The 12,805-nt window shown below is 37.5% G+C and overlaps 1 protein-coding gene across 2 annotated transcripts in view; it reads right to left on the bottom strand.

Annotated features, from left to right (window-relative positions):
* SYT1 (synaptotagmin 1) overlaps positions 1 to 12,805 on the bottom strand; it is a 235,727-nt gene that overhangs the window by 170,720 nt on the left and 52,202 nt on the right. Inside the window, exon 2 of one of the 2 annotated variants that reach the window (XM_087968032.1) lies at positions 7,750 to 7,798. The exons of the other annotated variant lie outside the window; for it this stretch is intronic. The gene's annotated coding sequence lies outside the window, so the exon portion shown is untranslated. The remainder of the gene's footprint in view (positions 1 to 7,749; positions 7,799 to 12,805) is intronic. 2 annotated transcript variants of the gene reach the window in all.

The following is a 12,805-nucleotide window of genomic DNA, read 5'->3' as shown; positions in this document are numbered from 1 at the left end:
TGGAAGGGGAGGAGGAACCACTGCAAGGTGCATGCATGTACCCATGGCACAACTTCGATGCAGGAGATCATCTTCCCAAGCAACTGGGACAGGAGGGAGAGGGGAACGGAGTGACTTAGTTGAATTCTGTTGATCAACTCTTTGATGCTGTCCTGTCGGTCCTGTGAAAGGAAGACTTCGCAGCTGACTGTGTCAATGATGACCCTGAGATGCAACAGGCGGGTCATTGGAGAAAGATAGCTCTTGATCAGGTTGATGGAGAAACCATGTTCCTGCAACACCTGCATCATGATTTGAAGATCTCGTTCAGCCACCTGGACGGAGGTAGATTGAATCAGAATGTCATCAGGTAGCATTGGACTCTCACAGGTAAGGCTCGGAGGAGGGCTGCCAATGCTGCCAGGACCTTAGTAAAAACTCTTGGTGCTGATGAAAGGCCAAATGGTAGGGCCCGGTATTGGTGGTGCTCACTGCAATAAGAAAAACGGAGGAACTGGCGATGGGGAGGCCAAATTGGGATATGGAGGTAAGCCTCCGTGAGGTCTATGGAAGAGAGGAGATTGTCCTCTTGGATGCTCTGAAGAATAGAATGTAGGGTCTGCATCTTAAAATGCCTGTATGGGATGAGTTTGTTCAGGAGCTTGAGATCGAGGATTGCTCTCCACCCCCCCTGTGGCCTTCGGGATAACAAAGAGGTGGGAGTAGAAGCCCAACCCCTGCTGATCCCATGGCACTCTTTCTATGGCTCTGATGTCCATCAGTTGATGGGCTGAATCCATCAGGGCCCGTTTAGATGTGTCACGAGAGGTAGGACAGCTGACAAAAAATGATGGAGGGGGAGAGAGAAATTCTAGTCGAAGGCCCAATGATATTGTACTGGTGACCCAGGAGTCATTAGTTGATTCTGCCCATCTGGATTTTAAACAAGGTCAAACAACCTCCGATGAGAGGGTAGTGGATGCAGTTATTTAGAGCGCCTGAATGAATGATCTCTTTCCCCTCGAAACGGCCGCTTACCCAAGAATTTTTGTTGTTTGGGTTGGCAGTCCTGCTGTTGTTCCCAACGAGTGGGATATGTTGTCTGGTTGAGACTGAAGCAAGGGGTGTTGACTGACCTGAAGGTTTGCAAGGTGGGTAGAAAATCTGACCCCTTGGAGGAGGTAGACCCCTTGTCTCGTGTTTCCACCACGTATGGCTCTAAGTCTGCTCCAAAGAGGTTTTCTCCTGAGCAAGGGGCCGTTGCCAACTTCCACTTATGCTTGGAGTCAGTCTGCCAGTTGCGCATCCACAGCAGGCGCCTGGCAGACACGGAAAAGGCCATTGCCTTTGTGGCGAATTTGGTGGAATTTAAAGTGGTGTCGGCGGTGAACTCGGCTGCCGCTATTATTTTGTTGAGGTCCTGGTGGGACCTAACATCGGCAATGGGAACTCTGTCCTGAAGTTGATGCAACCAGCGAATAGACGACCTGGTAAAAAACAAGGCCGCGGTGGAAGCTTTCGCAGCCCAAGCTGTGGCCTGGTGTGTGCGCTTCAGAGTTTGTTCCGACTTTTTGTCCTCCGGTTGTAAAACATCCTCTGGTTCCATAGGGGTACCTGAGGAAGCGAAGGTGGCTACCACCGGGGAATCTACTGCTGGGAGAGCTAATGCATTAGCCAAGATGGGACCTACATTAAAGAACCTCTTGTCCTGGGAAGAAGGACGAGGTCCTGACAGGGGGTTCTCACACTGGTCCTTCACTACATCCAAGAACAACAAGGGAGATGGGAGAACCTCATTTCAGACCACTGGTTTGGAGAATAGTGCATCTCCCTGGCTCAAGGGACCAGCCTGTGGTTCTGGGGCCACCTCCTCTGGGTTTAACTGGGCTGTAACCAGAGCCTTCTGTAGTAAGGGTCGAAACAAGGAGGGCTTAAAGACAGTAGTTGTGGATGTTTGTTCTGGTTTGGTTTCCCCTTCGCCGGAGAGGAAAGGGTCTTTAATTCCCCCCTCTTCCTCCTCTGAGGAACTACCCTGTTCAGAGTGGTAAGAAGATCCCCCGTCATCCTGTCCCTCCCAGCTATAAAAATGACTAGGGGCATACATGGGTTCCGAAGTGGGAACCTCCCTCCGTTGGGGGAGGGTTACCCTGACAGAAGGAAGAATGGATACCTGAGCCTCCGCCCGGGGGGTGGAGGAGGTGTTTGAGACCTTCAGCAATGCCCTGTCTGACTGCCACTGAAACTACTTCCTGGATATCTTGGGGCCTGTTCTCCCGGGGAGCAACTATCATCTGGACCCTAGTCACAGAAGGGATAACATTAGCTTGCTCCCTAAACCTGTAAAGCCCTAGGGGCAAAGCCTGCTGAGGGTTAGGTGTAGCTGTGTTCCAAGTAGGTGGCCTGTTAGAAGGGCCTGATAAACTCAGGTCCTGGGGAAGGGCTTCATCCTGCCTTTCAGGTGACCAGTTCCGTAGATGGCTAGCAGGACTTCCATCTGTCCTCTCTGTGCCTGCAGCTTGTTCTTGTAATTATTTCTCTAAAGTGTCATGTCTTCTCTTTTCTGCCCTAAGTTCAGACTTGGAGGCCTTCCTGGGGGCTAGGGCCCTGACCTTGATCTTTGCTGTGGCCTTCCTGTTGGCTGAACGGACTCGTGGTCATTTTATTTTCATAACTCTTTTGGGGGTTTGAGAGGTCTGAATGCTCTGCATGCCTGGTGGTCCTGGCTGGCCCAATCTATTTCCACTGCTCAAGGAAGAAACACCGGAGGTGCTGTCAGCTCCTCCTGATGGTGCTTTCCGAGCTAAATGGCCAGGAGAGAGATAGGATCACTGCCTCAGGGCCCACTAAAAAATCGCTCCCGGAGGAACTCAATCACAAAATGGCCACCAGTCACAAGGCGAGGGGCCTTGAGGCCTTCAATGATCCCTGTTGCACATTTGAATCCCTGGGGCTTCGTGCTGTGGCCTTTGTTTGGCAATTTATAATGGCCAGATTAATATCTTTGCAGAAGGAAGATTGCCCCTCCAATCGATGTAGCAGTAGAAGGGAGGTTGGTTGGGATCAGGCCTAATCCCTGCAGAGACCACGAGGGCAACTATTGTAAAACTTTGATAGTTTATGGCCTAATAAATCTTCCGGAAGACTTGAGCAGCCTCGGGAGGTTTTTTCAAGCCGTGCGGCCCAGGGAAAAGCTGCATAGGAGGCTGTTTTGATGTTAATTAGCCTCTAGCAAGTCTGAGGGAGGTTCCGCGGCATTTTGGCCAATCGCACTTATGGTCTGCATGTCAGTGCCTTGCTGAGGCAGATGGCAGCTGGAGGAGAGCGGATCTCCGCTCTCCTCATGAGTGAAGCTCTACCAGAGCCCTGAGAGCTTCTCTCGATCTTGATGATTCTTTTTTTCTTTTTTTCAATGATTTTGTTTTGAGGAATGCTAATTAACTCAGAGTCCAGAGACAATAGCTCATATGTCCAAGAACTGAGTCGAAAAGCTGGGGCTCTCAGCAGAGGCGAACCTTTTATAGTGGCAGACAGCTCACGTCATAAGAGGGCAGAGTTATATCCAATGTTGGGCTCTAGAGCAGCGCGATGGAGAATGTATTAATCAGGGCATTTTTCTTTCTATAAAATATACACAGAAAAATATGAAACAGTAACTTCAGGCTTTTCAAAGAAAAATATGAAGAAATAACCTACAGTAATCATATAACTTTATAAGATGAAAGAAAAAAAGTACAGAAAGAAATTCAATTTTCTTAAACAAATAGACTGAAACTGCCCAGCATTAATGTTTTCGACTGAATGAAATAAGTTTTTTTATTATAGCAGTTAACTGTTCTAGCAGTATTCTCTTGAGCTAATCTGAACAATAACCTGATCTGTTAAATTACACAACTTTGTCTTTATAATGCGTAACTAAGGTATTATAAAGAAAGTATCATTAGTCAGACAACCATAACAAAGCGTCATAGCTGTCCATTGAATCATTATCCAAAATGTTTTAGCAGATGTAATTTGATAGAACTTAAGTTGCATTAGAATTATGGTCAGACAACTTTTCCAAAGCATATGTTGAAATTACTGTTTTTTCTCCATTCTGCAGGATTCTGCACTTTGAAAAATACATTAATTAAAAAAAATGAAAAGTGTAGAATGAAGCTACATAAAATTCCATCACATGTTTGCTATCAGTATTGAATATAGAGAGCTACATATCTGCCTCCTTTTTCTGCATGCATATTCTGTTATTGTTTTAGTATATTTTGAAAATTGAACAGGATTTCTCTATCCTTGATCTCATATTTAATGAGTATGAAAGTAATATTTTGCCAAATTAATTTGGAATACTTTATCATGCTTTTTAGTTATGAGTAAATTCACAATATCAAACAATGATAAGGCTTTTCTAAGAGTGGAGACCAATGGAAAACTTCAAATAAAAGACTATATTTGTATGGGAACAAAATGGCAAGGCTCAATTGCCTGCAATGTTGCCTTGAGGATTATCTTTCTAACTTTTGCTGTTCACTCATAGTCTTTTTAGAATGTACATTCATAATCCAGATAATATAACAGGGTTTTATTGTTTATAAACAAAATAAATAGATTTTGCAGATTTAAATACATTGAATTCAATTCCCATTATCACAACCACTATATATATATATAACACAACCACCAACGAGGCGCAGCGCCACCCCACCACCCCCACCACGAAGAGATATGTCTGTTTGGATCTACAGAAAAAGACCAAAACCTCAATATATATGTCTGTTTGGGAAAGGCAGCTATAATGCTATACCACATGAAAAACTTCCAAAAACTTGTAAAACTCTCAAGGGATGTTTCAATTTGATAAAGTTTTGATGGGATTACCCCACTGAACAGATTCGCAAACTTAAGATAACCCCAAAGCATTTTATAGACTTTTACATACTCAGTGTTTTTTCTTTAATTTCTTGGGTTGATACAGACACTACAGAATATTGCAACTTCCCTTCCATAAGTAATAAGTGCTGGCATGAAGTAGTTAGCCAATTTCTTTGCCTATCAGAGCTTTTTGGGATGCCAAAGTATTCCTCTTTGTCATTAGCACGCACCTTTGTTCTTTCTTGAGCTAATGTATTTCTACATTTGTCATGCCAATGTAACTGGGAATTTTCCAGTTCTCAGCACTTTGAAATGAGCTAGACTGACAAATTTAATATGTAATCTTGGATCTAATTAGCATACCTTCCTGGGTAGAACTGTACTTTAACTTAGCATGACTAGGTAAGGTTTATTTTTTGACAATATAAGATTGTGTAAGATAAAGGTAAAATTTTAAGGCTCTGACTATACTGCTTTTAAGAAAAAGGGAATGGCAAGGCTATCAATATGATTTTGTGTCAGCTTCTTTTTTGGCATTATATTTAATCAAAAGTATGTTATTGTTAAAACACTTGAAGTATTGGTTCAGCACAATTTCTGTAGAGAAATTTTACATAATTTGCAAGATAAAATGTTATCCTGTGCTCTAACAACATTGCCTGTAAAAAGCTGGAACATATATTGAAATTGAAGTTGGATCATCCTTGAACACATTCAATTGAAGATTGACAATTTGATGTTATCTAATGCTATTATCTCTTTTGTTTTTACATTCTATCAAATGTTTCTACATCACAGCATGTTTTATCAAATCAAAACTCAAGATGGCTTCAGTGTGTTTCCCTGGAATCTCATAATGAAAACTGGAATTGAATAATTTGCTAGTCAAATCTTGAATCTCCAGTTCAAACCAAACCTGATTCACATAGACATAATCTGTATAAAAAATTTTTTTAATGGCTTCTCCCCAAATTAGATCAATTCAAACTACTAATGTTGCTGGATGAACAGATTATTGACTCAAATATCTGTCATTCTACTACCCTACAATCCTAAGTATTCTTCTCTTTGTAGTTTTCAAAAGTTTGCTATGACAGAGTTTTGTAAAGCAATAAAGTAGATCCCTATAGTAAATATTTGAAGAAGTACCAGTTGAATCTATATTATCATTACCTGTCCCCCACAAACCTATGTTGTGAATTTAAGAAAGCTATGCTATTTCAAGTGTCAAAAGAGCTTATAATATTTGTGACATAAAAAGAAGTGATTTTTGCAATTCATTTTGAAGAAATAATAAAAGGAAAATGCTCTACTGCTAGTAAAATATTATAGTATCTGTTTAAAAAGGAAAGAAAAAATAGATATAGAGGGAGGTTAGCACTAATTTAGCTTTGATTTCATTTCTTGGGATTCAGTCACAATGGTGTGCTAAAAAGTATATATTATACATGTTGAATACTCATTGCATTTGAGTGGCTGTAATGGCATAATAGTTAAGATGTTGAGCTAGCCAACTGGAAAGGTGACAGTCCAAGTTCAAGATTCAAGTGCTGCACAACAGGATGAGCTCCCATTTTCACCCCAGCTCCTGCACATCTAGCAGTTTGAAAGCATGTAAATGCAAGTAGATTAATAGGTACCATTTTGTTGGGAAGATAACAACATTCCATGCACCTTTGGCATATAGCCATGCATGTCATAGGAAATGTCTTCGGGCAATGCTGGCTCTGTTGGTCAAGAAACAGAGATGAGAACTGCCCCTTAGTATTACACACAACTGGAAAGAGAAACCGTTATCTTTAGTCGTTGCATAGTTCCATTTCTATAAGTATATAGTTATGGTCAGGCATTTGTATTCTATAATCACAATGCTGGATGATATTAAAAGGTTTATTTTTATATTTGGCCTGAAAGAAAAAAAGTGTAATTGTATTTATTTGAACCTTAACCTAAGTCAATCAACCAGCCAGCTTTCATGTCCAAGGCAGAACTAAAACTCAGTGTCTTCTAGTTATTAGGTCAGCACTTATTATACCAAAGAATAAAAGAGTTTGAACTTAATGATATTAAGTAGAAATAAAAATTGAAACAAGTATATACAGACATCTTCCCATTGTAAGATTCAGGGATATGTTATTTATTTATTCAATTTCTATGCCTGCCCATCTAAAATACACGATTCTGAGTGGCTAACAATACTTAAAAATGAGGTGGAAAACCAGTCTAATATTACTTGCATAGCACAGAACTATGTGCAACTCTGCATGAGGTCTGTTTCTAAGAAAAGTATAATCCTGAAGCAATCTTACAAGGTGTCCCTTTGCAAAGAAACAATGTCACTGTCTGAGGCCAATCATATGTGACTGACCATTCTTGTATCTTTCCAAAGTACAATTATACCTCTATGAAAAAGTGAACAGAACTCTGTCTTTCTGATTCCAAGCTGCCCTGAAGATAAATAGCAAGCAAAACTTCAAGTTATTGGAGGATATAAAAATGTGTATTCCACACTTTCAGAAATACATTCAAAGGAAAAGCATTCATAAAGAATCCCCTTAACAGGTAAAATGCATGAAAAGATTTGCCATTTCCTTTTTAATTAGGTTACTTCCTATCACTGATAGTATCCTTGTCAGGAAGGCAGTCATACCAATCTTTTCCTATGTGGTAGAACACAGACACATGGAAGGAATTACTTTAGTCTTTTATCTAAGAGGATTAGCAGATAAATAAATTTTTAAAAATCCATTCCACAGAAATGAAATTGAGTTTGAAGATGGATATTGCATAGTATGTCATACTAATTTCTTACACCATAAAAGTAAAGAAGTAAAATGAAAACCAGACTGGACAGAAAATTGAATAAAAATTCTGTGTTTTAAAGTATGGTGAAAACTGACTTACTGTTAATGATGTGATTCAAGATATCTTCTTTTTCTCTAAATTCACCTTCCTGTAAGAACAAAACATCCAAGGAAATGTTATTGATTTTACTAAACAATATAGAATACTGTTCTATAAAAATAGTTCTAAATGGAAGAACAGAGATGGGCAGCTTATGGTCTTCCTGGGAATGAATTTAACCATTTAAACCAATCAAATGAAAATGTCAGAATATAATAGAGAAACCCAGTACTCAGAGGTTTATATGACTAAATCTGAAAGGCCATAGAGTGCCTACACTTGTAGTAAGACAATGCAATTTCATCAGGATTTGTAGAGAATCAGTTTGGGACATGTATAAGCAACAGAAGTAGTTAGAAGTAGTTAGAAGATAGAACCCCAAAGAATAGGTCTTTAGATAGAGATGGGTAGTTTTCCTTCCTTCTGACACCTTTTTTCCTTTGATATTTTCTACTCTCTTTCGCAAGCAGAAGCCTGCAGGGTAGAAACAGAGAAATCTTGGTTTCAACTGATCTTCTGCACCCAGCAGTTTAGACCAAAGTCTACAGGAAATCGATTCAAGAATCATATTTAGACTAGGGACACAGACTGGCTATCCCTGCCATATAATAAGATTTGTGTTACTCTGCCACTATCTGCTACAATTAATATTGACTGGCCACAACTATAGGAAAAGGAGAAATAGTATTGTGGCATTTTAAATTAATTGATGCATTGTCATTTTCAGTACAACTTAATTTATCAGATGAGGTGGTTAGGATGATTTTTTAGACTGTGTACAAGGAAGAGTTTTTCTGTATAAACAATTCCACAGAATTTTATACAGGGTTGTATGGATAATCTTCAGTAAGAAAAAAATGTTTCTTTCATAATGCTATCTTTTGCTACATGTTTGTACAGATGTTTTGTCAACACAAAAAAATCCCAGGTATTGTTTTGTAAGGGTCAGGGTTATTAGCGAACTTTTATATGGTAAAGATGGGAGTGGGGACTATGTCAGCTTTTCTGATATAACCACATTAGAAAGCCATAGTAAAGGAGTGTTTCTTATTATAAATATTTCCATTGCAAAATTAATTTGCTATTACTTATATGGCTTACATGGTTTGCTATTAACTTTTAAGTTTTGGCCTTTCAAAACTCTGTTCAGGATAATAGGAAAACATGAGATAGAAGAAAAACTGCTGAAGAATTTTAAATGGATTAAAAAAAAAAACAATCCTGTAATATTTTTAAAATATAAAACTAGTGTAAGGAAAGTTGAAAATCAATAATACAAATATTTAAATTTTAATCAGGCTCATAATCATTTTCCCCATATATCATGTAATTATATAAGATGAAAAAAGGAAAGTTATTAATTTTATCTCTTTATTTTAAAACATTTAGTCTAGCTTTCTCCCTTTTCTCTCTCTCTCTATATCAGATGCCATAAAGATAAACTGCCCCTTCCCATCCCATAATAGTAAAACACTCTTGTCTCCAATTCTAATTTCAATTCCTGAAATCATTGCTGTCTCATAAAAAACAGGGATAAGAAAATATTATTTTGTAAAAATAGTGTCCATTTGCTTCCATCTTCTTATATTTAACCCATAATTCTTTATATAACATACTGGAACATTAAATCATCCATCCATGGCTATGTTTCCTTTGAGTCCACTGCACAGGGTGAAATCTTGTAATGACAACTGTATTTCCTAAACTGTTATTGCAACATCTGTCAACTATAAGATCCTGAATTAATTTGAATAATGTTTCAGAGAATCTTTTGTTTTCATGAGAAATACTGCAGAATATAATGATTTTAGCTATAACTGCCTGCCTTTTGCAATATTACATCACAATGCAGTATATTTTTATAACAAGAAAGGATTCTTTCAAGACTCTGGAGCAATAAAACACATAATGTGCATCATATGTTTAATTTACTCATAAGATTCTATGGATTGGGATGAGTGGTTTCACTGAGATTTGATTCTGGAGAAGCCTGAAGACAAATAGAATGAAAAAATTAGTCAACAGCAGAAGGAAATGGAAAAAAAAAACTCTTAGCATTATATACCGAATGAATACATAAGAAAGAACTAATGGAATAACAGATTTTGCAGAATAGATCTACTTATATGTGTCATCAGCCCACTACATTTAGAAAATAAAATTGTCAACATCAAACTCCATCAGAAGAAATGATTATTGAAAAAATTTCAAAATGTGCAGAAATGGATAAATTGACTTTGGCGCTGAAAAACAAAGACACTTCACTATATTATGATAGCTGGAATTGTTGGTATAATTGGATTGACCAAAGATAAATTATATATCATAAGGCATAAGAGAAAAGTATCAACCTATAATAATGAAGTAGCGATATAAGTAAAGAACAGGTGTGGGTACATGACATAAATTAAGGTTATGGAAAAAAAAAAGAAGACCTTGCAAACTGTAAAAATAAGAATGCTTTTAACCTTGTAACCTCTTCTTTTTTCCTTTTTCCTTTTTCTTTCTTTTTTCAAAATTCCTTTCTTTCCCCCTTCTCCTCTTTCCTTTCCTTTCCTTTCCTTATTTGTGTATGTATTGTTGTTTGGTTTTAATTGTAAAAATTAATAAACTATTTTTTAAAAAATAAAATAAAATAAAATTGTATGATGTACAGTATGTGAATTCCTAATACGAGTCCATATATCATTATAGTGGGTACCTCATCATCACTATTCCCTGTAGAAAGCAAACCGCCTTGGAATTCCTCAGTGATCCCTTCCAGCTGAATGATTCTATGTCTCAAAAGAAAACTTGGGAAAAGTTCAAAATGCTCAGCCACGAAGTAGTCTTGAATTGTTTTTTGCTCTTTTTATGACCCTTTAATCTCTTTGTTTCGGAGAGGAGTTAAGGTGACTGATTGGAGCTGAAAGTTTATTGGCTGGATGCGTTTCCTGATGCCTATGCAGAGTTTGGAGCAGATATTTTCTCTTTGTGTCCAGAAATCTGCCACTGCCTAGGGGTGAATTCTAACTTTCCTAGTGGGAAGTAACTTTCCACTCATCAGGCAGCTTGAATGAAATGAATTACTATATTTAGAAACTGTAGCAAACAAATCATTTCCTCAAAATTAAACTGGTATATAAATTAAATATTATTAAGATTTTCTGGCCTGTTTTGCTTTGCTATGTGCTTAGAAATAAGATATTATATAGAGCATATAAAACAGAAGAACTTCATCATATCATAAAAAAGAAATATAAATAATTTTCTATAAACCAGGCATGGAGAGACTACAAGTATTTCCTCCTTAAATTGATCGTTGAACTACTAACATATACTGTTTTCATTTTACTCTGATACTTTTAAGGAAGCTATAGAAAGGCTGTTTGGCTCATAAACTCTGAAATGGCCCTTAGATGACAAACGGTGGAAATTACCAATGAACTCTCCATCTGCCTGAATTTGCCATACAATGATCATCCCAGTTGCATAGTATGGATGGATACAATGATAGGAACAGAGAGGTGACCATCCAATAAAAGAATATATAACATATTCCTGTATTATTTATGTAGAAAAATAATCCAAGAAATGTTCAAAGTAGAATGAACAAAATGTCCTTGGGTTTGTTCACTTGGTGAAATGGTCTATTTCAACTGAAAATATGAAGGGCCAGCAAATGAAGGCAAGAAGTGGTAGGTATGTGGTGTATCAACATTATATTTTAACTGCTGGTTCTAATATGAAGGAAGAAAATAATAAAGCATTCTTTCCTTTAGGCAGCAAAAGTCTAAAGAAGGTACTAGTAATCCAGACAGCAGTCTCAGTTCATAATCCAAAATGCATGTAGCTAAATAGCAGGATTATTTCTGAGTAAATCAAGCTCCTACCATAATCTCTGTTGCATTTTAATCTCACAGAAAAATGTTTAGTCTTAAACAGCATGCAATGCTTACCAACTTTACACAGTACATTTAATAAAACTTTTGTATCTATAATTTTAACTTCATTATTTCAAGAAGCTATAAAATACTTTGTAAAAACGAGCAATGATTTACCAGAGCTAAAAGAAGTTACAGCACAGATCTATAGATTAGCACACAGTTTAAATGTGGATCCCATCACAACCTCCATTTAAAATACTATCCGTTCAGGCACAGATGGATTGCTATGGCAACAGAATCCTAAATACCAGGTAACAAAAATGTAAATTATTGATGGACTCATAGTTCTGTCTCTTGGACACTCTCTCCCTAAAAAATCAACCCTTATGCTAACTAGTAAAGAAAAAAAGCTTAGTAACGTTTCTTTTCCGCAGTGAGTGCTTAATCTGAAGGGATTTCATTAAATATTATGGCTCAAATTTTTATGCTTGTAGCAGCAGTCAGCAAGCAGAGATTACAGCTGAAATGCCACCATTCAAGTCATGGCTCCCTGAAGTCAGGAATTTGCACTAACATGACAGAAATTAAATTTTGAAACCACCTGACGTGGTTTTTTTTTATATATTTCATTTTTAACTGTTCTGGCTGAGAATCTTTTAGCCACAATAACAGTGCTGGTCAGCAATATATAGAACACAAGTATAACCAGCAAATACACAGTACTTTAAAAATAATTAAAAAGGCAGAAAAAAGAGAGTGAAAAGAAAAAAAAATAGCAAGCTGTCAAGTATTAATGTGCTCTCCCTGGAAATTTTCCAAATTTCAGAATGATTCCAAACAGAATCTTCTGATATAAACAACAAGCATAATTAAAACCATATTATTAAGAGTAGTATGCTTAAACATAAGTACAACATTGGTATATTATGCTCATACTAATGAGTAGGACAATTTAAAATTTAGCATATATTTATTATCCTTGAACCATGCTATTTTATGAGCAGTGAACAGTAATTCTTAAAACATGTATGTGTGCCTTCAAGTCAACTCTTGGTGACTGCATGGACAAGTCCTTGCAGTTTTTTTGAAAATATTTTTTTTTCTTTTGAAATGGGTTTGCTAGGGTTGAAAGTCAGGTCACCAAGCTAGAACTAGAACCCACAGTCTCCCAGTTTCTAGCCTAATAACCA

The sequence above is a fragment of the Notechis scutatus genome, chromosome 6 (genome assembly GCF_049901735.1).
Source record: "Notechis scutatus isolate UNSWTSFEM ecotype Mainland chromosome 6, rNotScu1.2, whole genome shotgun sequence".
Classification (NCBI taxonomy): Eukaryota; Metazoa; Chordata; class Lepidosauria; order Squamata; family Elapidae; genus Notechis; species Notechis scutatus.
This window is presented reverse-complemented; position numbering and strand designations above follow the sequence as displayed.